Consider the following 24,673-nt stretch of genomic DNA (forward strand, 5'->3'; position numbering starts at 1 on the left):
TAGGCCGTTGCCATAGGGTTTTGTCCAGTCCTCTAATGTGAGAAGTACATTCATAAGACCAGATCTGCCTCTTTGAAAACCATGTTGTTCATTGGATAGTATTTTCTTAATTAAAAAAACACAACATTGTCCCTAACAAGTTTTCACATCATTTGCAAACTTGGGCTGTCAGACTCACTGGTCTGTACCTGTGACAGCTTTGTCCCCCTTCTCATAAATAAGGGAAACATTTGCACACTTCCAAACATCAGGCATTTTGCACAGGTCTAAGGACGACCTCAAAATACAGGACAAAGGAAAGTAAATAACCTCAGCCCATTCTTTAAGTACTCGAGGGTGAACTTCATCAGGACCCACTGATTTGTTGGGATTTATCAATAACAGTAGCTTTTTAACATCTTCAGGACAGACAAATGTGTCGTCTAATACAATATTGTCACAAACTGTTCCTCACCATAAATGCAGCACATAAAATCATTAAATCAAATCAACCTTTTCTCATCATCTTTAACGAAGACTAACTGAAAAAAGCGACTTAATTCAAGAGCAGTATCTTGGTCCTTGTTAATGTCAACACCATTTTGACCTTTAAGCTCATAAATTTTTTGATCTACTTTTTGTCTTTCTATTAAGGCACGAAAAAGGCTTCCAGGTTCTTTTTTACAAAGGTATTTTTCAAAGTCTCTTATCTTATCTTCTTGTTAGCATCACAGGTTTTGGTTTCCTGATACCTTTTTGTAGAGAAGATTAAATATAAAGTTAAATTCTCTTTTATAGACACGTTATTCTATTTTATATATCTATTTAAATATAACTATGAAACGTACGATGTGATTGGCTGTAGGATATCTCCGCCCCCGCTCCTCGCGCCTCATCTCGCGATAGCTGGTGCTGTTCCCCGTGAGAAGCGGATTGTGGGTCAGTTAGTGTTGTGGCTGGAAGGAGGCGGGTCAGTCTGAGTTCTTTGGAACCCGTCTGCAGGAAAACTCGGATTATTTTAAGGGTACCGTCGGGGACAGACTACTGCGCTTTCTCCTGAGCGATCGGAACCGGTTCCAGCTCCGGATCGGAGGTTTTGTTGGTGCAGGTGAGGCTGTGAGTGTTCGGTGTGTCTGTGCTAGCTGACTATTTACACACACGGGACCAAACAAAGAGTTAAAAGTCGTCGTTCGGTGTCCGTGTTTCATGTTGCTGTCATGTTTTGTGAAATCTGACCGCGTTTCGTCAACTACAGGCGTAAAGCTGCAACTTCAAAGCTCCCTGTTGACTCTGCCGTTAGCATGCATGCTAACACTGTTAACATTCTTTTACTGAACGTGGTGATGACGTGACACAAATATTCACATTTTATTTCTTTCTTCATCGTCAGTCACACTAATCAATTCATCTTATCCTGTACCTGTGCTGTCAGATGTCAGGAAAATGGATAAAACTGACAAAAAAAATTCTCAGAACTCAAGGGAACGCCTCCTTATTTAGAATAAATAAAGAAAACCCAAAGGTGGTGGTTTTTTTGCCACCAGTTTAAATGAAGTTTAACCTCTTAACTGTGTTTACCGCTGATCTGGACCTGTTTTTAAAAACGTTTCAGTTGAAATCCATTTAAAGTGGACTCAGGTTGCATTCACATTATCAGCTGCAGTGTCCTGAATATCTCTCTCTCTCTCTCTCTCTCTCTCTCTCTGTCTCTGTCTCTCTGTCTCTGTCTCTCTGTCTCTGTGTGTGTGTGTGTTCTGTACAGTATGAAACTGATAACCACTTCCAAAGATGTGCTCTTCCTGTCTGGCTGATGTCTCCGCTGCCTCGTGACCTCACAAATCACTCTCTCTAATAGGTTTCAGTTTAATTTCTCTGGAATGGACAAAAGGTCTTGAATAAAGATTTGGAAGAGTTTGGAATTTGAAATTATATCAGATACCATCCAACTCCCAGTTATATGCAGCTCCTTCCAGACTCGCACAGCAGATGTTCTAGATCAGTGGTGTCCAAACTATTCCAGAAAGGGCTGAGAGGGTGCAGGTTTACTTTGCAGCCACTGACTCCAGCAGGTGATTTCACTTCGTTCCAGTCCACTGCTGAAGGTGGACCTGATATTCTGCGCTACATAGCAGCTTAAATGTGGTCCCATATCTGATCTTATCATCTCTGATCTGTGCTGATGTGTCTGTTGTGAGAATGGTCAGATCCAGTAAAAGTATGAATGTGAACACTTCAAGTTGGGGGGGGGGGGGGGGTGAATTTCCAAAGAGAGCCAGTGTTTTGGTCTGAGAACAAATTGTTTGTTGTGCATTTTAAGAAAATAGGGCTCTATATTGTTTCTCAAAACTCAATACATATCATTGGATGTCCAAAACTCACGATAGTAATACATTTATGTGTCTAATGCAGCTTATCGTAAGTCCCTTCAGCTGCTCCCTTGCTTGCACTCTGGGTCACCACAGGTGGGTCTGCATGTTGAATTGGCACAGGTTTTACACCAGATGCCCTTCCTGATGCAACTCCACATTACATGGAGAAATGTAGCAGGGGTGGGGTTTGAACCAGGAACCTTCCACACTGAAACCAAGCACACAAACCACTTGGTCACCACAGCTGCCATTAAATGCGGCTTATATGAAAGGATTATTAACTGAGCACGAGATTTGTACGGGAAAATATCAGAGGTGTAAGTACGAACTGAGTGTTAGCGAAGTCTGTACCTCGGTCTGATAATTTCGTATGTTTTATCAGAATAGTTGTTTGTTGCACTCGTGACATACAGTGAGGAAAATAAGTATTTGAACACCCTGCGATTTTGCAAGTTTTCCCACATAGAAATCATGGAGGGGTCTGAAATTTTCATGTTAAGTTCATGTCCACTGTGAGACACATAATCTATAAAGGAAAAAATCCAGAAATCACAATGTATTTTTTTTAATAATTTATTTGTATGTTACTGCTGCAAATAAGTATTTGATCACCTACCAACCAGCAAGAATTCTCTCTCACAGACCTGTTAATTTTTCTTTAAGAAGCCCTCTTATTCTGCACTCTTTACCTGTATTAATTGCACCTGTTTGAACTTGTTACCTGCATAAAAGACACCTGTTCATATACTAAATCAATCACACTCCAACCTGTCCACCATAGCCAAGACCAAAGAGCTGTCTAAGGACACCAGGGACAAAACTGTAGACCTGCACAAGGCTGGGATGGACTACAGGACAACAGGCAAGCAGCTTGGTAGAAGACAACAACTGTTATGATTATTTATTAGAAAGTGGAAGAAACACAAGATGACTGTCAATCTCCCTCGGTCTGGGATTCCATGCAAGATCTCACTTTGTGTTGTAAGGATGATTCTGAGAAAGCTCAGAACTACACAGGAGGACCTGGTCAATGACCTGAAGAGAGCTGGGACCACAGTCACAAAGATTACATTAGTAACACATGATGCTGTCATGGTTTAAAATCCTGCAGGGCAGAAAGGTCCCCCTGCTTAAGCCAGCACATGTCCAGGCCCGTTTGAAGTTCACCAGTGACCATCTGGATGATCCAGAGGAGGCATGGGAGAAGGTCATGTGGTCAGATGAGACCACAATAGAGCTTTTTGGAATCAACTCCACTTACCATGTTTAGAGGATGAGAACAACCCCAAGCAAACCATCCCAACCGTGAAGCATGGGGGTGGAAGCATCATACTCTGGGGGTGTTCTTCTGCAAAGAGGACAGGATGACTGCCCCGTATTGAAGGGAGGATGGATGGGGTCATGTATTGCGAGATTTTGGCAAACAACCTCCTTTCCTCAGTAAGAGCATTGAAGATGGGTCATGGCTGGGTCTTCCAGCATGACAATGACCCCAAACACACAGCCAGGGCAACTAAGGAGGGGCTCCGTAAGAAGCATTTCAAGGTCCTGGAGTGGCCTGGCCAGTCTCCAGACCTGAACTCAATAGAAAATCTTTGGAGGGAGCTGAAACTCCAAACCTGAAAGATCTAGAGAAGATCTGTATGGAGGAGTGGACCAAAATCCCTGCTGCAGTGTGTGAAAACCTGGTGAGAAACTACAGGAAACATTTGACCTCTGTAATTGCAAACAAAGGCTACTACTGTACTGGGTGGCGGTCGAGATACCGACTAGAGATAGTCGGGCTCACCTCCACGCACAGCATGGGCTCTGGTGCCCAACTCCTGGAGAGGGGCTGGACACTTCATTTTTCTGGCGTTGTGCACGGGGAGAGGCGGAGAGCTGGGGTTGCATTGCTTATTGCTCCCCAGCTCAGTCGCCATGTGTTGGAGTTCACTCCGGTGAATGAGACGGTCGCGTCCCTACGCCTTCGGGATGGGGACAGGTCTCTCACCGTTGTCTCAGCCTATGGGCCTAGCGGCAGTGCAGAGTACCCGACCTTCCTGGAGTCCCTGGGAGGGGTACTAGATAGCGCTCTGACTGGGGACTCCATTGTTCTCCTGGGGGATTTCAACGCCCACGTAGGCGGCGACAGTGAGACCTGGAGGGGGGTGATTGGGAAGCATGGCCTCCCCAATCTGAGCCCGAGTGGTGTTCATTTGTTGGACTTCTGTGCTAGTCACAGTTTGTCCATCACGAACACCATGTTTGAGCACGAGTGTCCGTAAGTGCACGTGGCACCAGGACACCCTGAGCCGGAGGTCGATGATCGACTTTGTAGTCGTATCATCTGACCTTCGGACACTCGAGTAAAGAGAGGGGCAGAGCTGTCGACCGATCACCACCTGGTGGTGAGTTGGATACGCTGGGAGGGGAGGAAGCCGGTCAGACCTGGCAGGCCCAAATGTATCGTGAGGGTCTGCTGGGAACGACTGGCGGAACCCTCTGTCCGGGAGGTCTTCAACTCCCACCTCCGGGAGAGCTTCTCCCAGATCCCGGGGGAGGTTGGAGACATGGAGTCCGAGTGGACCATGTTCTCCACTTCCATTGTTGATGCGGCCGCTCGTAGCTGTGGTCGCAAGGTCTCTGGTGCCTGTCGCGGCGGCAATCCCCGAACCCGGTGGTGGACACCGGAAGTAAGGGATGCCGTCAAGCTGAAGAAGGAGTCTTACTTATCTTTGTTGGTAGGTGGGACCCCAGAGGCAGCTGACAGGTACCGGCAGGCCAAGCGTGCTGCAGCCCGTGCGGTCGCAGAAGCAAAAACTCGGGTCTGGGAGGAGTTCGGGGAGGCTATGGAGGAGGACTATCGGTCGGCCTCGAAGAGATTCTGGCAAACTGTCCGACGCCTCAGGAGGCGGAAGCAGCTCTCCACCGGCACTGTTTACGGTGCGGGTGGGGAGCTGTTGACCCTGACTGGGGATGTTGTTGGGCGGTGGATGGAGTACTTCGAGGATCTCCTCAATCCTATCGTCACGTCTTCCAAAGAGGAAGCAGAGACTGGGGACCCAGTGGCGGACTCATCCATTACCCAGGCAGAAGTCACCGAGGTGGTTAGAAAGCTCCTCGGTGGCAAGGCTCCTGGGGTGGATGAAATCCGTCCTGAGTACCTTAAGTCTCTGGATGTTGTGGGACTGTCTTGGCTGACACGCCTCTGCATTATCGCGTGGCGATCGGGGACAGTGCCTCTGGATTGGCAGACCGGGGTGGTGGTCCCTCTGTTTAAGAAGGTGGACCGGAGGGTGTGTTCCAACTATAGGGGGATCACACTCCTCAGCCTCCCCGGTAAGGTCTATTCCAGAGTACTGGAGAGGAGAATTCGACCGATGGTCGAACCTCGGATTCAGGAGGAGCAGTGTGGTTTTCGTCCTGGTCGCAGCACACTGGACCAGCTCTACACGCTCGATCTCGTGCTCGAGGCTTCATGGGAGTTCGCCCAACCACTCCACATGTGTTTTGTGGATCTGGAGAAGGCGTTCGACCGTGTCCCTCCGGGAGTACAGGGTCCGGGGTCCTTTGCTAAGGGCTATCTGGTCCCTGTACGACCGCAGCAGGAGCTTGGTTTGCATTGCCGGTAGTAAGTCAAACCTGTTTCCAGTGCACGTTGGCCTTCGCCAGGGCTGCCCTTTGTCACCGGTTCTGTTCATTATTTTTATGGACAGAATTTCTAGGCGCAGCCAGGGTGTAGAGGGGGTCTGGTTTGGGAACCATAGAATCTCGTCTCTGCTGTTTGCGGACGATGTGGTTCTGTTGGCTTCGTCAAATCAGGACCTTCAGCGTGCACTGGGGCGGTTTGCAGCCGAGTGTGAGGCGTCCGGAATGAAAATCAGCACCTCCAAATCCGAGGCCATTGTTCTCGACCGGAAAAAGATGCTTTGCCCTCTTCAGGTCGGTGGAGTGTCCTTGCCTCAAGTGGAGGAGTTTAAGTATCTTGGGGTCTTGTTCACTAGTGAGGGACGGATGGAACGTGAGATCGATAGACGGATCGGTGCAGCGTCTGCAGTGATGCGGTCGCTGTATCGGACCGTCGTGGTAAAGAGAGAGCTGAGTAGGGGGGCAAAGCGCTCGATTTACCGATCGATCTATGTTCCGATCCTCATCTATGAGATTTGGCTCATGACCGAAAGAAGAGATCGCGGGTACAAGCGGCCGAGATGAGTTTCCTCCGCAGGGTGGCTGGGCGCTCCCTTAGAGATAGGGTGAGGAGCTCGGTCACTCGGGAGGAGCTCGGAGTCGAGCCGCTGCTCCTCCACGTCGAAAGGAGTCAGCTGAGGTGGCTCGGGCATCTTTTCCGGATGCCCCCTGGACCCCTCGCTGGAGAGGTGTTCCGGGCACATCCCATTGGGAAGAGGCCCCGGGGAAGACCCAGGACACGCTGGAAGGATTACATCTCTCGGCTGGCTTGGGAACGCCTTGGGGTTCCCCCGGAGGAGCTGGGGGAGGTGTGTGTGGATCGGGAGGTCTGGGCGGCTTTGCTTGAGCTGCTGCCCCTGCGACCCGACTCCAGATAAAGCGGAAGAAAATGGATGGATGGATAGACGGGCTACTGTACCAAATATTAATATTGATTTTCACAGGTGTTCAAATACTTATTTACAGCAGTAACATACAAATAAATTATTAAAAAAATCATACATTGTGATGTCCGGATTTTTTTTTTTTTTTTTTTTTTAGATTATGTCTCTCACAGTGGACATGCACCTAAGATGAAAATTTCAGACCCCTCCATGATTTCTAAGTGGGAGAACTTGCAAAATCACAGGGTGTTCATATACTTATTTTCCTCACTGTAATATGACTGATTAACTCCAGAATCCATTCACTAAGAAGTAGTCCCACTGAGCTGAATTAAAATTGTTCTGTCTCATGAAATTTAGAGGTGTGTGAAGGCATTGGTTAAGTAGACTATCTGTCTGAACTTGTCTGTCCAATACTTGAATGTTCTTGTGTTTTCGTTAACTAGCCAGCAAAGCAAGTTGATTTAACTGTTGCTATCTTTTCCTTTTTACCTCATTTAAGGGGGTTTCTGTTTCCGGTAATACATTTTTCACCTTCTCTGCAGACTTGCTTTGACTCGAGTTTAATGTTCACATGTTGTGTCAAGTTTCTTGTCATTAAGACCAACACCAAATACTGCACATTTCTAACATCTCACTCAAGATTCAGCCTGCTTCAGTGTTTTCCTGTGACATTTTGACTTTCTAATGTCTCATTCCTAATTATAAGTGCTCCCTGAAGGATATACAGGGGCCGGTCTAGCTTCAGGTGAAGGGGTGGGGGGCTGTTTGATTTGGTGGTGTGTACTGAAGGCATACACTTACTCCTCAGAAAATTACAAAAAATTTTCATCCCGTTTTCTTCTCGGAATTGAAATACTGACTCATTAGTCACAATTTGTTTCTGCTACAAACATTTTCAGTGCTGCCTGAAGGTTGCTGCACCTGTTTTATTAGAGGTAAATGGTTGTTTTTTATTTATTTTTGTGATGCTTTTGGTCATTTTTCTGCTACACATTCTGCACAGAGGAGGAATGCAGAGGCATTAGATTGCATTTATCCTGACCCATTAAGTCTTTGCACCACCAGCTTCTTTCTGCCTTCACGTTCACCTCATTGTGATGTGCATGCCATGCACACTGGCTGCTCTGCACTAATGCTCTTTGTACTTGTATTATAATAATTAAATCACAAATGGGTGTTGTGATAATGCTGAAACTTTGTAGCACTGCTGATTTGCTGACACTCTAAAACTGCAGAAAATATGGCACACAACATCTGCTCTCATCTTGTGCAAGTGTATTTTCCTTTTAAGTGTACTTTACAGGTCACCATTCTATTACGATCCCCCGCGATCCAGAAAAAGTGCAAAACCGGACTGAATCGGCTTACTAACATGCCTGCTATCAGGCTGGCTTATAAAGCTATTGATGCACTGCCAGTGTACGTTAAAATGAAAATAGTGGATGACATGACTTTTGGTGATCAGCCATGGTACTTGGCAAATAGTTTTATTTGGGTCATTTTATATGAACTCAACCATCGTCCAGAAATCCGTAGAGGTCACCCACCAACTCAGATCTGGCTTAAGAAAATTATGTTGGTGTCTCTACATGTGTGATGTACACGTACAAAGTTTTATGTGGAAATTTCTAAGGGTTTCTGAACTATGGGCCTTTAAAAAAATGGATGTTGTGCCTATTTTTGCCATTCGCGAATTGTGTATGTTTCAGGGTAGCCACTTTTGTATACAAATATCTCTGAAACAAGCAAAGATTTGTCTGAATTTTGCTTTTGTAGGTAATTTGGGCCCAGGCTTTCAGATTCTGCCATCAGGAAAGGCCTAACTCATTGAGTTTCTGAGTTATTGGTCTCCAAATTAGCAATGTTTTTAGGTGCCTAAATGTAAAAATCTATTTTCAGGGCGCCGTTGTCAGCCTGTAATCATTTACAACAACCTTTTAATGCTGGATTTCTTCCATTTGAGGACAGGACTGTCTGCAGGAGGGAACCTGACTCTGCAGAGGTCTTAATTTAAAAGTTAGGGGACTCTAAAAATGGTTCTGGCTTAAAAAAAATGAGGCTTCTTGGCCAATTTTTGACTGGCAAATTCACCATGTGGGCAACTACCTGTGGTCATGAAACTTTTGATACATAACTGTGCATATCTTACAATCATTTGCTCAAAAAAATTAGTTTTTCTCTGCTCCTTCATATTGATTTTGTATTCCTTCTCCACCTCAGAGAAAAGTGGACAGTACTAGGGGTGCGCGGTATTTGCGGTAGACGGTGTAAATGATATAAATTTGGACTCCACCGAACAATCGCGATAACGCTTGTTGATGCAAGCACAGACACCATGGAGCAGGAGGAACTTGTTAAAAACCGGTGTGCATTTCATGCTCTATGCCACTTTTTAAATTCTGTTAATAGGCCGACTATAACGTGAATTATGATTAGTAATTTCCATTATGTTGTGGATTTTATGGTCATATTTGGTGCATGTATTTGCAGAAAGCTGCAGCAAAAAGTCTCATTTCCTCATTCAGCTCCTCCTCCGGGCAGGAGAAGTAGAAAACACGCTTTCCCCTTTTTCATTGGCTGAAACACATGACCTAAGCCAATCAGGATTACCAACCCACGTGGGTGGTCTCTGAGGACTTTCTGGACAAAACGCCACCAAAGACAGACAAAAGTACTAAAACCGCTTCCACTTGGACAGATGCAGGAATGAGAAAGTGTGAGGTCATTCCAGTGTTCAAAATTACATGTCCAATACAAGTCAGAGGTCTTGTTTTGGATAGGAATTGTTTTACTGAGTGGCACAAATATAATTTGTGTGGCATCTTATTGCATCCACATAGTTGTAGAAAAAAAACATCTGAAGCATTTCCTGCATTTTAATGTAAATAGTTATATATAACTTTATTTTGATGCATACACGTTTTTGAAATTTACAATTTATATTTGCATTCTAAGTTATAAAAATGGTGTTTGTTTTCACTATTTTGCAAACAAACACAACTGCTGAGTTTTAATTTTGAGTCTTGAGATCTGCACAATAAATGTTCTCAAAATTACATTATATCTTTTTATTTATTTATTTATTTTTTATCAATGCAGCTTTGCTAAGGGACTATATAACCCATTCAGAAACACTTTCATTATAATTTTTACACTTAAGTATATATTGTTACCGAGAACGGATTCAGTTTATTCAATATGAATTTTACATGATATACGATGTGAATTTTAGGTCATATCGCCCAGCACAAGACATTACCTACTCTCTCTGAGTTCTAAATTGGTAATCATATGGAGATCTGGGTACCATACTGGTAAAACATATGAGTTTATAGTTGAAATGATGGCAGTTTCCATCCATCCATCTATTTTCTTCCGCTTCATCTGAGGTCGTGTCGAGGGGGCAGCAGCTCAAGCAAAGCCACCCAGACCTCCCGATCCACACATACCACCCCCAACTCCTCTGCGGGAACCCCAAGGCGTTCCCAAGCCAGCTGCGAGACGTAGTCCCTCCAGCGTGTCCTGGGTCTTCCCCGGGGCCTCCTCCAGATGGGACGTGCCCGAAACACCTCTCCAGCGAGGCGTCCAGGGGGCATCCGAAAAAGATGCCCGAGCCACCTCAGCTGGCTCCTTTCGACATGGAGGAGCAGCGGCTCTACTCCTCCCGAGTGACCGAGCTACTCGCCCTATCTCTAAGGGAGCCCCCAGCCACCCTGTGGAGGAAACTCGTCTCGGTCTCTTGTACCTGCACCTAGAAATTCTGTCCATAAAGGTAATGAACAGAACCAGTGACAAAGGGCAGCCCTGGCAGAGGCCAACATGCACTGGAAACAGGCTTGACTTACTACCAGCAATGCAGACCAAGCTCCTGCTGCGGTCGTACAGGGACCGGCTAGCCCTTAGCAAAGGACCCCGTATTCCCGGAGCACCCCCCACAGGGCGCCTCGAGGGACACGGTCGAACGCCTTCTCCAGATCCACAAAACACATGTGGACTGGTTGGGCGAACTCCCATGAACTCTCAAGCACCCGATGGAGGGTGTAGAGCTGGTCCATTGTGCTGCGACCAGGACGAAAACCACCCTGCTCCTCCTGAATCTGAGGTTCGACTATCAGTCAAATTCTCCTCTCCAGTACTCTGGAATAGACCTTACTGTGGAGGTTGAGGAGTGTGATCCCTGTAGTTGGAACACACTCTCCGGTTCCCCTTCTTAAACAGAGGGACCACCACCCTGTCTGCCAATTCAGAGGCACTGTCCCCGACCACCACGTGATGTTGCACAGACGTGTCAACCAAGACAGTCCCACAACATCCAGAGACTTAAGGTACACCGGACGGATTTCATGCACTCCAGGAGCCTTGCCACCGAGGAGCTTTCTGACCGCCTGGGTAATGGATGAGTCCGTCGCTGTTTCCTCTTCAGAAGACGTGACGATGGGATTGAGGTGATCCTTGAAGTATTCCTTCCACTGCCCCAGTCAGGGCCAGCAGCTCCCCACCCGCACCGTAGACAGTGTTGGTGGGGAGCTGCTTCTGCCTCCAGAGGTGTCGGATGGTTTGCCAGAATTTCTTCGAGGCCCACCGATAGGCCTCCTCGAACTCCTCCCAGACCCATGTTTTTGCCTCTGCGACCACACAGGCTGCAGCACGCTTGGCCTGCCAGTACCTGTCAGCTGCCTCTGGAGTCCCACCTGCCAACAAAGACAAGTAGGACTCCTCCTTCAGCTTGACGGCATCCCTTACTTTCGGCATCCACCACCGGGTTTGAGGATTGCCGCCGTGACAGGCACCAGAGACCCTGCGGCTGCATCGACAATGGAGATGGAGAACATGGTCCACTCGGACTCCATGTCTCGATCCTCCCCCGGGATCTGGGAGAAGCTCTCCCAGAGGTGGGAGTTGAAGACCTCGCTGACAGAGGGTTCTGCCAGTCATTCCCAGCAGACCCTCACGATGTGTTTGGGCCTGCCAGGTCTGACCGGCTTCCTCTCCTCCCAGCAGATCCATCTTGCCACCAGGTGGTGATTGGTCGACAGCTCAGCCCCTCTCTTCACCTGAGTGTCCGAGACATGTGGCCGAATCAGATGATACGACTACAAAGTCGATCATCGACCTCCGGCTCAGGGTGTCCTGGTGCCACCTGCACTTATGAACACGCTTGTGCTCGAACATGGTGTTCGTGATGGACAAACTGTGGCTAGCACAGAAGTCCAACAACTGAACACCACTCGGGTTCAGATCAGGGAGGCCGTGCTTCCCATTCACCCCCCCCCCCCCCCCCCTCCAGGTCTCACTGTCGCCACCCACGTGGGCGTTGAAATCCCCCAGGAGAACAATGGAGTCCCCAGTTGGAGCACTATCTAACCCCAGCACCATCTAGTACCCCTCCCCGGGACTCCAAGAAGGTCGGGTGCTCTGCACTACCGCTCGGCCCGTAGGCCGAGACAACAGCAAGAGACTTGTCCCCGGCCCGAAGGCGTAGGGACATGACCCACTCGTTCACCGGGGTGAAATCAAACACATGGCGACTGAGCTGGGGAGCAATAAGCAGTGCTACCCCAGCCCGCCGCCTCTCCCTGTGGGCAATGCTAGAAAAGTGGAGCGCCCAGCCCCTCTCCAGGATTTGGGTACCAGAGTCCAAGCTGTGCGTGGAGGCGAGCCCGACTATCTCTAGTCCGTACCTCTCAATCTCTCTCACAAGCTCAGGCTCCTTCCCACCTGGCAAGGTGACATTCCACGTCCCGACAGCCAGAGGCTGTGAGATGCGGACCAGGCCACCGGCCCTCGACCGCCACCCAGTCCTCTCTGCACCCGACCCCCATGGCCCCCTCTGCAGGTGGTGAACCCACAGAAGGGCGGGCCCACATCGCTCTTTCGTGCTGGGCTGGGCCGGGCTGGGCTCCGTGGGCTAAGGCCTGACCACCAAGCGCTTGTGCATGAGCCCCAGCCCCAGGATGGCAGTTTCTTCTGAATCAAATCAAAATCAATTTTATTTATATAGCGCCAAATCACAACAAACAGTTGCCCCAAGGCGCTTAATGTTGAATTAATGTTGTCATGAGGAGCAACCACAGGGTTCTCCCCAGAAATATTTAGTATCGCGGTACTGTTGGCAATTATCAGCCGGGGGATCTAGTATGCCTAGATAGTGGCGAAAAGTAAAAAAAATTAAAAATCGGTCACGTTACTCCTGGTGCCATCTTGAGTTCAAAATTGCGTTCGCTGTTAATGTGTCTACACGTAAATCCAGCTATTTTATTTATTTATTCACTGAAAATGTCGGGTTGTTGTGCATTTGGATGCACAAATAGACACAACAAGGGCTTCAAGATGTACAGATTCCCTTCAGAACAGAAGAAAAATTTGGGAAAATAAAGTCAGCCGTGTGGGATGGAAGTGATTTCATCATCAGTTTTGAGAGGTAAATTTACTGTTCAGTCCCATGTACAGTAAAACTCACCTAAACTGTCATCGTATAAACCAGATATTTGCAGCCACTGGACAAAAAAAGTCCCAAAGTTTTTGGATTGTTTTTCATGTAATAAACACTGTATATAACGGATTTTGTACGGCTTTTTCGCTCACATTGAATAAAATGTCCTGTCCGATCGCATTGTATTTCTATTAAACCCCTTGCATGTAGGACCGGAGTCATTTCGGTGATTAAAGCCCGACTGTTTATTTTTTTCACACCGTACTCAGGCTCAGAGCCGCAGCCTGGACGTGTGCGTCAGACAAAGTAGTGAAAGCAGCAAAGTGTCAAATCACAGCCAGCTGTGATTTGACACTTTTCAGCTGTCACTGCTTTGTCTGCCATCATATTATAATAGTTTTTACAGTGCGCACACTGATGACAAATGGATCAGAAAGTCAGCAGTTTTACAGCACAATGTCAATTAAAGAGGAAATGTCCAACTTAGCTTTGATTGGGAGGTGATGATTGTAGAAAAAAGCTTGTTGAGGGTCAAATTAATTCCGAATAAAGCAAAATCCAGAGACGGAGAGCTTTAAAACTGTCATGCACGTTGTTGCATGGCACAGTTACAGAGCTGCAGCTGCATAAATCAGGCTTTAAATTAATTAAATAGATCATTGATCATCAGAAATTGTAAGTTTGATAGCTTAACTATTTTTATATTTATTTTGATAGCACCTGTTGCTGTATGTGGTTAAATGATTTGTAAAAATGTTGAAAACATTAAACGTTCATTCAGTAGTTCAGTGCAGTTGGAACCAAAATGGCACCATGTTCTGAGTTGACGCCGCTCTGTCTGTCTAGACACATTGGGTAGGTCCTCTTCTGGAGGAAGCTCTGGCATGGAGGCCATTTCCTGCAACTTCAGTCTTCTCTAAAAATACAACTTAAAGGGGAGGCAACAACAAAGAGGTTATATATGACTACTAGAGTCCGGACTCCCAATGCTGCCCACTAAACACCAATGTCCCTTCATGGACAGCGACATGACGCCTCCTAACTGCGCAAAATATTGACCAAGTTCCTGGATGTTAATGCATTTTCAATGGGGATTTGCGACTGAACACACTCAAAAAAACACTCGCAAAATACGTGTTAAAATACTGTTCTGACCTGGATATCGAGCCATTAAAATTAATTAACATTAAATCATGTCAGGAAAGTATTAAACTTAATTCTGACACACACACACACATTCCCAAATATTAGTGTTGAAAGTTACACGGATCTGCGCTGTTAAGCTGAAATATTATATATATTTACCCAATTATCCTTTATTGAGGAATTTCATTCATGAAGTCAGTGGTGTGTGTGCACATCTCTGTGTGTGAGTGGTGTGTGTAAGTGTGGTCCGTGTCCTTGGGCGACACAGACACGGGCAGGAAACATGCACCTGTTTATCAACCAAATGTCAAGGACAAAGTGACAAGAAGAACCAAAACCACTTACTTATGGAAGGAAATATTGTCTACCTTGTTCCTCCATTTGTGGCTTTGCCAACATGCGCAGCTTTCCGGCATATTCCACCTGTTTGACGAGATTAATAGAACTTCAATGAGCAGTCAGTTCTTCTTTTATTCATCGTTGCCCTCAGTTGTTGCAAGTTGAGCCAAAGCTGAATGTTTCTGCCTCATCTCCTTCTGTAGAAATCATATTGGACCACAATGGAAATAAGTGCTTTCACTTTCTTGTGTCATCCATGTATTTTTAATGTATTTATATTATGTACTTACATTGAACTTAATAAATAAAATCGATCAGGGAAGTTATCCATGGCATGATGTGATTGTCATGGCAACAGTGGCACCATGTCCGCATTGATGAATGTGTGCGTTTCACACATGCCTTCACACTGTCGGGGTTTGAGCAAACTTCAACAGAAATGGAGAGTTTTTACTTGTAAAATGAGTTACTAGTACCAGGATAGTTTTGTTGATGAGGAGTTCGCAAACAGTGTGTTGTCACCATCACGTTACTGGTGTTTTCTTGTAGTAAGAGAGTTTGTTAGTGGCGGCACAGTGGATTAGTAGTTAGCACTGGTGCCTCACAGCAAGAAGGTCATGGGATCGATTCCCGGCCTTTCTGTGTGGAGTTTGCATGTTCTCCCTGTGTCTGTGTGGGTTTCCTCCAGGCACTTCGGTTTCCTCCCACAATCAAAACATGCTTATTTAGGGTATGCTCCTTTCTCTGCCTCTTCTGTACTTTTTTTGGTACTGACCGAATTCCGTCGGTACTACCGGATATCTGTTCACATAAAATCAAGCAGTACCATGTTTCGGTACTTAAAAGCACCATTATGCTTGAGAGAGTGGGATAGTGGACAATTTTACATGCTGAACATGAACGCACCATGGATAGCTTAAAGATGTCAGAAGCAGCAGCTGCTGGTTCATAAACAAAGTAGCATGGCTGACAGAGAGCACTCGAAAGTATGGATCCACTTTTCTAAATGCGATGCAGATTACTTTTGCTGCAATAGTTGTCAGGCAAAATGCAAGGCCAGCGGCAGAAATACATCTAATCTGAGGAAGCACCTGATTAAGCACAAGATATTTCTCAGCGCTGTAGAGAGCACAATTTTTGACTGCCTGCAAGTCAGATCAGCTCCTGAATTCGGCACCGCTAGCGACTCGTCATCTGCAGCCAGCATCGCTGGAGAAGATACGCTTACAACCGCTTCGTCATCGTCGTCTGCTGCAGGTAAGAAACGCTAAAGCGTAGTGTTTAGATAACATTAGCATGTGTGGAGCGGGCTCGGCTCTTGCCCGAAAAAGTTGATATGCTTGTGTTCTTGAAAAAAAAATTGCACAAGGAACAACGAAACACTACAGTAAATGTAGTTCATTGCAAAAAAGTGTACCTCACTTTTATTTTTAGTTTGTTGCACTGTAATTTATAAAAAGTACACTTTTATTTATTTTTAGTCTATCCCCTTTTGGTTTTAATTTGTGTATTTTAAAGAAAAACACTGCTTAGGTGTAGTTAAGAGTTTCTATGTTCAAGGAATTTATGAAACAGTTGCCTTGTTACAAGACAAACAATTACATGTTGTTTTGACATATTTGTTAAAGTATATACTTTCAGAAATCTGTTAAAGTGTAATCTTTTGAGATTTTACTTCAAACAAAACTCATAAAAGTACCGAAAATTGGTATCGTTGCGTACGGGTATCGATTCCCAGATACCGGGTATCGGTTCAAATGTGAAAGGTACCCATCCTTAGTGGCTGCCCACTGCCCCTAGTGGTTAGATTGTGTCTAATTAATTAGGATGGTTGAATGCAGAGGACAAACTTCATTGTATTCACGACAATAAAAGCCCTTTTCTCATTCTATTCTGATTTTCTACTGCAACTGGGCTTCAAACATGCTCCAGCAGACAGGCCGAAGCAAGTGAACACCTGGACATTCAGAACCAGACCAGAAGAGCTGCAGGAGCAAGTTGAGAGGGGAGGTAGACAGAGGGTCTGCTCATTTGGACCTGCGGCCCAGAGGAAGGATGCAGTCAGTACCAGACGTTAACGGATGGTGGCAGCGGCAGGGAACGAGTCATTTGGAGGAAAAGTGCTTAATCAGTGACGTGTCAGAAAAACAACACACGGAGGATATTATTATTGTTTTTCCTTTACACGAGGGACCATAACTTCAGCTTGTCGGCAAGCTGCGGCCCGGAAGAGAGATGCGCCGTCGTTAACAGTTGGTAACAGCGGCAGCATTTGGAGGAACGATGTTTAATCAGTCAAGTTCTACAGCAACACACAAAGATATTATTTTAAAAAAATTTCCTTTACATAAAGGACCGTAACTTTAGTTTATGAACCACTGAAGTGGGAGATAATGGTCAAGAGCTGTTGTGTGCTGCCCAATAAAAGAGCACGTTAATGAGGAACGAATGAAAACTGTCCAGTGTGAAAAGGATGATTCTCTCTTGTCCGCAGCAACAGACAAGAGTCCCGGTTAGCGACTTTAATCAGCGGAAAGGTGAGTCATGATTGATATCTTTAAATGACTTTGAGGAAGGTTGATGAATATATTGTCAATCAAAAAAACATTGTGAGATGACACCACAGTATAACGGCACTGACGAGAGTACAATGGCACAGCACCGTTATTCCATTGTCTGGGGAGAACCCTGAAGTTTATAAAGCCTTGCACTTTGTCCTTGGAGCTCAGGTGCAGACACAACTCATATTATGTTCTGGAACGGCACCCAGCAGGCATTCTGGCGATCAGAAGCAGGCCATGAGAGAAGTCCAGTCTTCAAGTGCTTCATTAAGTTGATGAACACATTGCTATTTTCAGCCGACCGATCAGTAATGCAACCTACAAACCATTCCTTATCATAAATGCATGAACTATATTTTCCTGATTGTAATTCATCATTATCCACCTCAGATGGTGGCTGCTCTGTGCCAAGAACACCAGATCATATCCTTTAATTTTCAATGAGTTTGTTGAAATTTGGATAAAGGAATAGTGGGACCTTGTACCAGTTAGCTTGGCTGCTTTTTTAATCTTGCTGGCAAGTCTAAGTTTTTGGATGACATCAGTCATTGATTTGTAGAAAAACCTGACTCCCTGAAAAAATATTTAAATATGAAGGTGAGAAAACAAGATGAATTTTTGAGCAAATTATTGTAAGATACTAATTTTGTTTTTTCCAATTTATTATTTTTTTTTTTGTATAGCGCCAAATCCCAACAAAGCGGTCTCAAGGCGCTTCACATGTGTAAGGTCTAACCTTACCAACCCCCTGAGCAAGCACACAGGCGACAGTGGTAAAGAAAACCTCCCAAGATATCAAGATATGTGCAATTACGTAGAAAAGGTTTCATGACCATGAGTAGTTGCCCACATAGTGAATTTTCCAGTCAAAAACAGTGAATTTTTCAGCTGGGACCATTTTTAGAGTCCCTTAACTTCTAAATTAAGACCTTTGCAGAGTCAGGTTTCCTCCTGCAGATAATCCTGTCTTCAAATTGAAGATGTCCTGCATCAGTGGCCTGTTGTAAGTGATTGTTGACTGACACTGGCCCCCTGAAAATTGATATTGGTATCTGAAATTGGCTACACAGGAACATATGCACAACACTTTTTTTCTTTTTTTTTTAAAGGTCCATAGTTCAGAAACCCTTAAGATTTTCCACCTAAAATTTTTGCATGTTTATTATATATGTAGAGGCACCAATATTTTTTATTTATTTATTTTTTTAAAGCCAAATCTGACTTGGACACCATGGGACCTCTGGTTGAGTTCATATGAAATGACCCATTTGGATTTGGTCTTAGCCCTTTATGAAACAGCAGAATGAGTCTGCGGCCAGTGGAGCTGTCAGCTGAGCCTTTAGCGTGTTGACAAAGGGTGAAGATAAAAGTGGAGATGTTGTTTTGTGGTGCAGACAAGCATTCTGTCACATAAATGTTTAGTTTATTTATTTATTTATTTATTTTTTGTAGATTTTGAAGTTAAAACTTCAGATTGAGCAGGGCTGTGAAAACTGCGCGGATCCAAGGAATTCCGCTGATTTCATCATGGGAAGGGGGGTTGGGTGGGTGTTAGTGTTGTACTCTGTAATGGTGATCATCACTGAGTTTTTAAAATGCCTATTGCAAAGCGTTTCCTTTTTTTCTTAATGACATTGTGTAAGTTTTATAAGTCTGCGGACACTGATCTGTGTGTTACAGATACAAATCTGTGTCCTTGGATCCGCGGAACTTCGCGGAGGAAAAATGCCACTCAAAGCGTAGTTGTTACGACAGTTGTCGTAAAGCAGGACTGGTTGGTTGCTGCGGCGACACTGTGTGGCTCCTGTAAGACGCTTAAGCTAAATGAAGCATGTGGACATCACAAACGTTTAGAGCTCTCATTTTTTTAAAAAAGAAAAATTTTGCAGCATGTCTGTGTCACGGAGCGAAGATGGCGAGAAAGATGATTTGAAAAAGTTTGACAAGGACAAGAATCCATGGAATTGTCGCTGGCTTCATCAACACACATGAAAGATAAAAGAAACAGGAAAAGCAAACTGTGCCATCAAGAAACACGGTAAGAATTTTTCTCTCCCTGGAAAATAAACATTGTGCTGTTAAAACATAATTTTAGTCAAGATTATGTGACTTTTTATGAATCTAGACTTGCTTTCATTGGAAAAAAGACATGGATCTACAGGAATTTACACAAGATTATGTGACTTTTTTACTATAAGGTATGTTATTGATATTTTACAATGATTTTCCAAATATTCTACAAGCTTTAGCTGTGGTTTTTGAAATGCTGTAACAGGCTTTTCAGTCTTCATGAATTTCATGTAGTTTAATTGTTCTGAGTTAATGCATAATTTGGTTTACAGTTAAAAGGAAAATCATTCTAGGTCCTACTTCCACGTCATATTCTGTTATTTCAACATGATCATTGAAGGTTCAGATGAAAGGTTGAGTCTAGGATCATTTAAATATGCACTTCTTTTGAGATTTTTTTTCTTCCAGGAGATGCTGAAAATGTATCATTAGATGCTAAAATAATTTGGTTTCTGGGGCCCCACAGGCCCTAAACCCCGGCTTGACCACATGTGAATTTTCCTTGGATTTCACAATTTTCATATCACAGCCCTGATTGAGTCAGAAATTGTTACTTGATGGTTCTTGTTTTGTGTTGCATATAGTCCAAAAACAAGTGTATTCCCCCCCTTTTTTAGGCCTGCAGTGTGGAACTCGCTGCTGTTCTCCGTGCCGTCTCCTCCAGTTTTTACAAGGAAAGAGGGTGTAAGAACACCGTGTGGCAAATGTTCTTTCATGGAAAGTACATTCCCAGTGTTGCAGACCGACACCCCCCCCCCCCCCCCCCAAAAAAAAAATAAAAAAATTGGTCCGCCTCATTTCGGCTTAAAACGAGGCTGTTTTAAGCAGAAATTAGGCGATTATTAGTGAGTTGCTACTGATGCTTTGAAATGACGGAGATGCAGTGAACGCCACAGCACCAGCTCGTGTAGATCGTGGCGCTCTGATCACTTCCCCGTCTTTTATGATGAAATAATGCTGAATCTGTGTGGAAATGATTGTTGTATAAAAGCTTCAGATATCTGTGGCTGAGACAGCTGATGACTGGAGGCTGTTTGAAACAGAAACGAGGTGATAATCAGTGAATCGCTGCTGACGCTCAGAAATGACACGTGCACAGTGAAGGCAGGTGGTCCGATTTTTAGGGGTGACCGTTTGGTTCAAAAAATGACTTGAGTAAAAGGAGGAACACACGTTTTTTTTGTTGTTTTTTTTTTTTCTGAATATTTTTTTATTCGCCAAGTATCCACAAGAATGTAAGGAATTTGACTTTGGTTTGAGCTGCCCTCTGTCTGTACAGCATGTATAAATATACACCAAGTACTGAATAATTCACAGTAAAAAAATGTACAAATGAAATGTGCAAGTACAATAAATGTGCAAGAAGAGAAGAAAAAAGAAAAAAAATGTGTGAAACAGACAAAAAGGTTGAAGTTGGCAGGTTAAATTGTTCATTAGTGTGACGGCCTGTGGAAAGAAACTGTTCCTGTGTCTCGTTGTTTGGACGTACAGAGATCTGTGACTTTGACCAGAGGGGAGGTGTTTAAACAGGATGTGTCCAGGGTGGGAGGGTGGGAGAGATGTTACCTGAGATGTTACCTGCTTGCATCGTGGTCCAGGACCACGATGCAAGCAGGTAACAAGTCCTGGATGGAGGGCAGGCACGCTGGCTCCAATGATTGTACTCACAGTGCATAATGTTTTCCATAAACACACCTACACACCTTAAAAAAAACAAAACAAAACAAAAAACCCTGAACTTTGCGGCCAGAAGAGTGGGTTAGATTTAATGAGCTTTCAGCCTTCTAGCTCCAGTTCTCTCCTGGCTGCTCTGAGCACTTCATTTAGCTTTTAACCGGGTCTGAAAGTCGATCAGTTACTTCGGTAGCTGAACTTGGCCACACCGTTCTCTTTGCAGGATGATGGTCGTGGGGGGCGTATCTTTTGGACCTGTGGCTGCGTAGGCAGATTCCACTCGACAGATACATGTTCATATTTTAGCAGATGATGGACATGCAGAGTTTTCGAGTTGAATCTGTCGTGTTTCCCGGCCCTGGCCCCAGGCTCTCAGTGAGACACGCTGTCGTAAACCTTTACTCTGTGACCGCCACGGTGCAGCTAACCGTGACCCACATCAAAGGCGACACACAGACAGCTTTTGTCTGCATATTTGTGAGTCCTAACCCGCCTTCGGCACCTTCCTGTAGTATATCCCATCTGCTTGTTTCCTCCACTTGGTCCAACAGGCACATAAGGACCTGTGCTCTCCTGTCATTAGTCCTCTTCTTATTTATTGATAAAACCTCTATTTTTGAGGCGCATAAATGTCCTCGGCTGGTATATATTTATTTGCTTATACGCTTAACATAAGTTCAGATTTTTTTTTCATGAATAAAAGACACTTAAGAACAGCCTAAAATGGGGTCAGGCAGAGCTTGAAGACTGGTGCTATTAAAAAATGTTAGGGCCCCTTCACACATAGTACAAATGTGGTCAAATTGTGCACGAAGTAGGAAACGTGCAATTAGTGTAAAATCAGAGCTGCCTGTAATGTCTCATACACCTGTCACTACAACTGACAGAGTGTGCGCCGTGAGAGCCCATTCAATCCCTCTTGTGGCAGGTGTCGGCCAAATTCCAGCTGACACACACGAACATCCAATATGTGTGACCATTTGCACTGTTATCACGAAAACAGTCAGCAGACAATCACTGTCGAGCTGGATGTGAAATTTGCTTAAGTGCCCCCACGAGTGTGGCATTGCAAAAAGCAACACGTGGTGTGCATGTGTCACGCCCTCCCTCCCACACATGTGGCGTGGGGGTGTGTGGGGAAAACATGAACACGTGGGGCCGGACAGTCAGGTCAGAGCGCACACAGCACGGGGAGGTGCCTCCCAGCTGCTGACCAGAGACACAAATGACGGCTCAGTGCACCAGACGTGCACCAGATACATTTTTATTTGTACAGATTAAGCTATATTGTAATGTATGTTTTTAAACCATATCCCATTGTTGTTGTTTTTGTGAATATATAAACCAGTTCAAAATAAAATGTTACACATTTTAAAGCATAGTCAGAACATTTGTCAAACCAGTCCATCCTTGGTGAAAAGCCACCCAAAGACCCCTGTAAACCGTTTCTTCTTGGCTTGATGCTGTTGTGTAAATCAGTGGTCTTGCTGTAGAACTGTTTTAGACAAAATTAAGTGGTTTGGAAGCAGAAAATACAATATAGTTGAGAAACTGAAGTATAAAACAGTTTGTCTTTGATGTTGGGTATCAAAACATCTGGCACTACACTAAAAATTTCAGTTTATTAAGCCATTAAAGACCGCTGATGAACATGGTACTCTGTCTGTGATTGAGCAGTACAATATATTTGAGCTTTGTTATTGTGATGTGTGTGTGTGTGTGTGTGTGTGTGTGTGTGTGTGTGTGGAATACTCGCATAACAACACATGATGCAAAGCAAACTAAATGAAACATTTCTTTAAAAGAACCCCTGCACAGTTCTTGTCGTCCATGATGAATTCACAAGAGAAGGAGCTAACAAAATTTACTCGGATTTAAGAGTTTGTGACTACACCAGGATGGCTGGCAGTGATTGGCATGCATGCCAGGTTAACCACAAGTTGTCACAAGATTCCAGCGTCTGTCTGTGCCTGTCAGTGGAGAATTCTCAGGAAGGAGGCTTTTGGGAAAGTGGCATGCTGTGCCACTCACCTCACGAAACCGATTACAAATGCATGATATTACAAGTTATTTTATTTGAGTAGAGTCTCAGCAAAATGCTCTGTGTTGCTGTACGCTCCTTTACTCTCAGCAGTAGTGTCAATATAGAATATATTTGCTCTAAAAATATCCTGTTTAAATTCAAACTGAAAACAAAACTCTACAAGTTTATATAAATTAAATAAAAATGTCAAAGCCTGCATAAGTAATGGCACCCTTTACTACAGCACAAGTAAATAATCACTTTGAAAGCCAGTTTTCTGTCGGGGGGGGGGGTACAGGAACATTTTCAAATCACTGAATGTCTTGTACTCCATTCACATCAGTTGCTGTATAAAGAAACACAGTAACACAGAAATAGTGATTTGTGTTACACTAAAGGGTGCCAGTACTTACACAACCCATTTTGCCTTTGATAGGTTATTTTTTATTTTCATATCATGTTATAGAGATATTTTTCCAGTTCAGTTTAGAAATTTAATTCTAATCCAATTACATTTGTTCTGCAAATCTGATTGGTTAATCGTGTGAGATTTCAGACCATAAAATATCACGTTTATGGCGGCAAAATATTCGACCGTTTCACATTTGATCTATTACTCCTTGCCCTGACCGCGCGTGATGCTACACAGATGTCAATAATGGTGCTGTCAGCTGAGAGCAAGAGAAAATGGCGGAGCAACGACGATGCCAAAATGGGTGAATTTAAGCTACCATACAAAAGTATTGATGTGGATCCTGATACAGAATTACTCAATGCAGTTGATGAGAGGGCGAAATTCTGTGGCTCTGCTTACAGAATTTCTAGTTTGGCATGAAGACGCTGTTGCTACGGTAAGCTTCACCAAAAACACGGATCCAGGTCGAATTACTTACAGAAAAATAAACCGTGCAAACAGTGGAATTGGATTAGAATGAGAATAACCCCCTTGTGTCTGATGATTTGTGGACATTAATGCTGGATTACGGCCCAAACTGAGTTTTACGTAAAACCGATATGTGCGAACATAAAATCCAGCATTAACATCCCCAAATCATCAGACACAAGGGGGTTATTCCCTAAATACGCAGAAAGAACTCTTTTGTCAAAACAGAAGGAGTGTATTTTTTTCTTTGCATTGTATTTGAGTGTGTGTGAAAGAAGCTGTACTTGTAGTCGTGGGTTAGAACTATACTGAAAATGAGTGAATGACAAAAAAGAAAATGGAAGAAATTGTTGACAAAACTAAATCAACTTGAGTTGTGCCCTGTGACAGACTGGCAGCCTGTCCTGGGTGTACTCCACCCCTCGCCCAGTGACTCATGGCATAGGCTTCAGACCCCCGGTGACCCATAATTGTAATAAACAGGCATTGATTTAAAAAATAAAATAAATAAATGAATGAACTCCAGTTGTATGGAATTATTGCAGGTACAGAAAAACTGTTTACAAACAACAACAAAAAAGCAGGTACTTTTGGTTGACCAATCATCATAAAGCGATGAGCCTTTAAAAAACATACTGGT

The 24,673-nt window shown here is 44.4% G+C and overlaps 1 protein-coding gene across 1 annotated transcript in view; it reads left to right on the top strand.

The window, feature by feature from the left end:
• The first annotated feature begins 905 nt into the window (after nt 1-905).
• Nucleotides 906-24,673, top strand: part of glceb (glucuronic acid epimerase b) — a 150,468-nt gene continuing 126,700 nt past the window's right edge. The window contains exon 1 of the mRNA XM_034183058.1: nt 906-1,087. The gene's annotated coding sequence lies outside the window, so the exon portion shown is untranslated. The remainder of the gene's footprint in view (nt 1,088-24,673) is intronic.

Source organism: Thalassophryne amazonica, chromosome 2, assembly GCF_902500255.1.
Source record: "Thalassophryne amazonica chromosome 2, fThaAma1.1, whole genome shotgun sequence".
NCBI lineage: Eukaryota > Metazoa > Chordata > Actinopteri > Batrachoidiformes > Batrachoididae > Thalassophryne > Thalassophryne amazonica.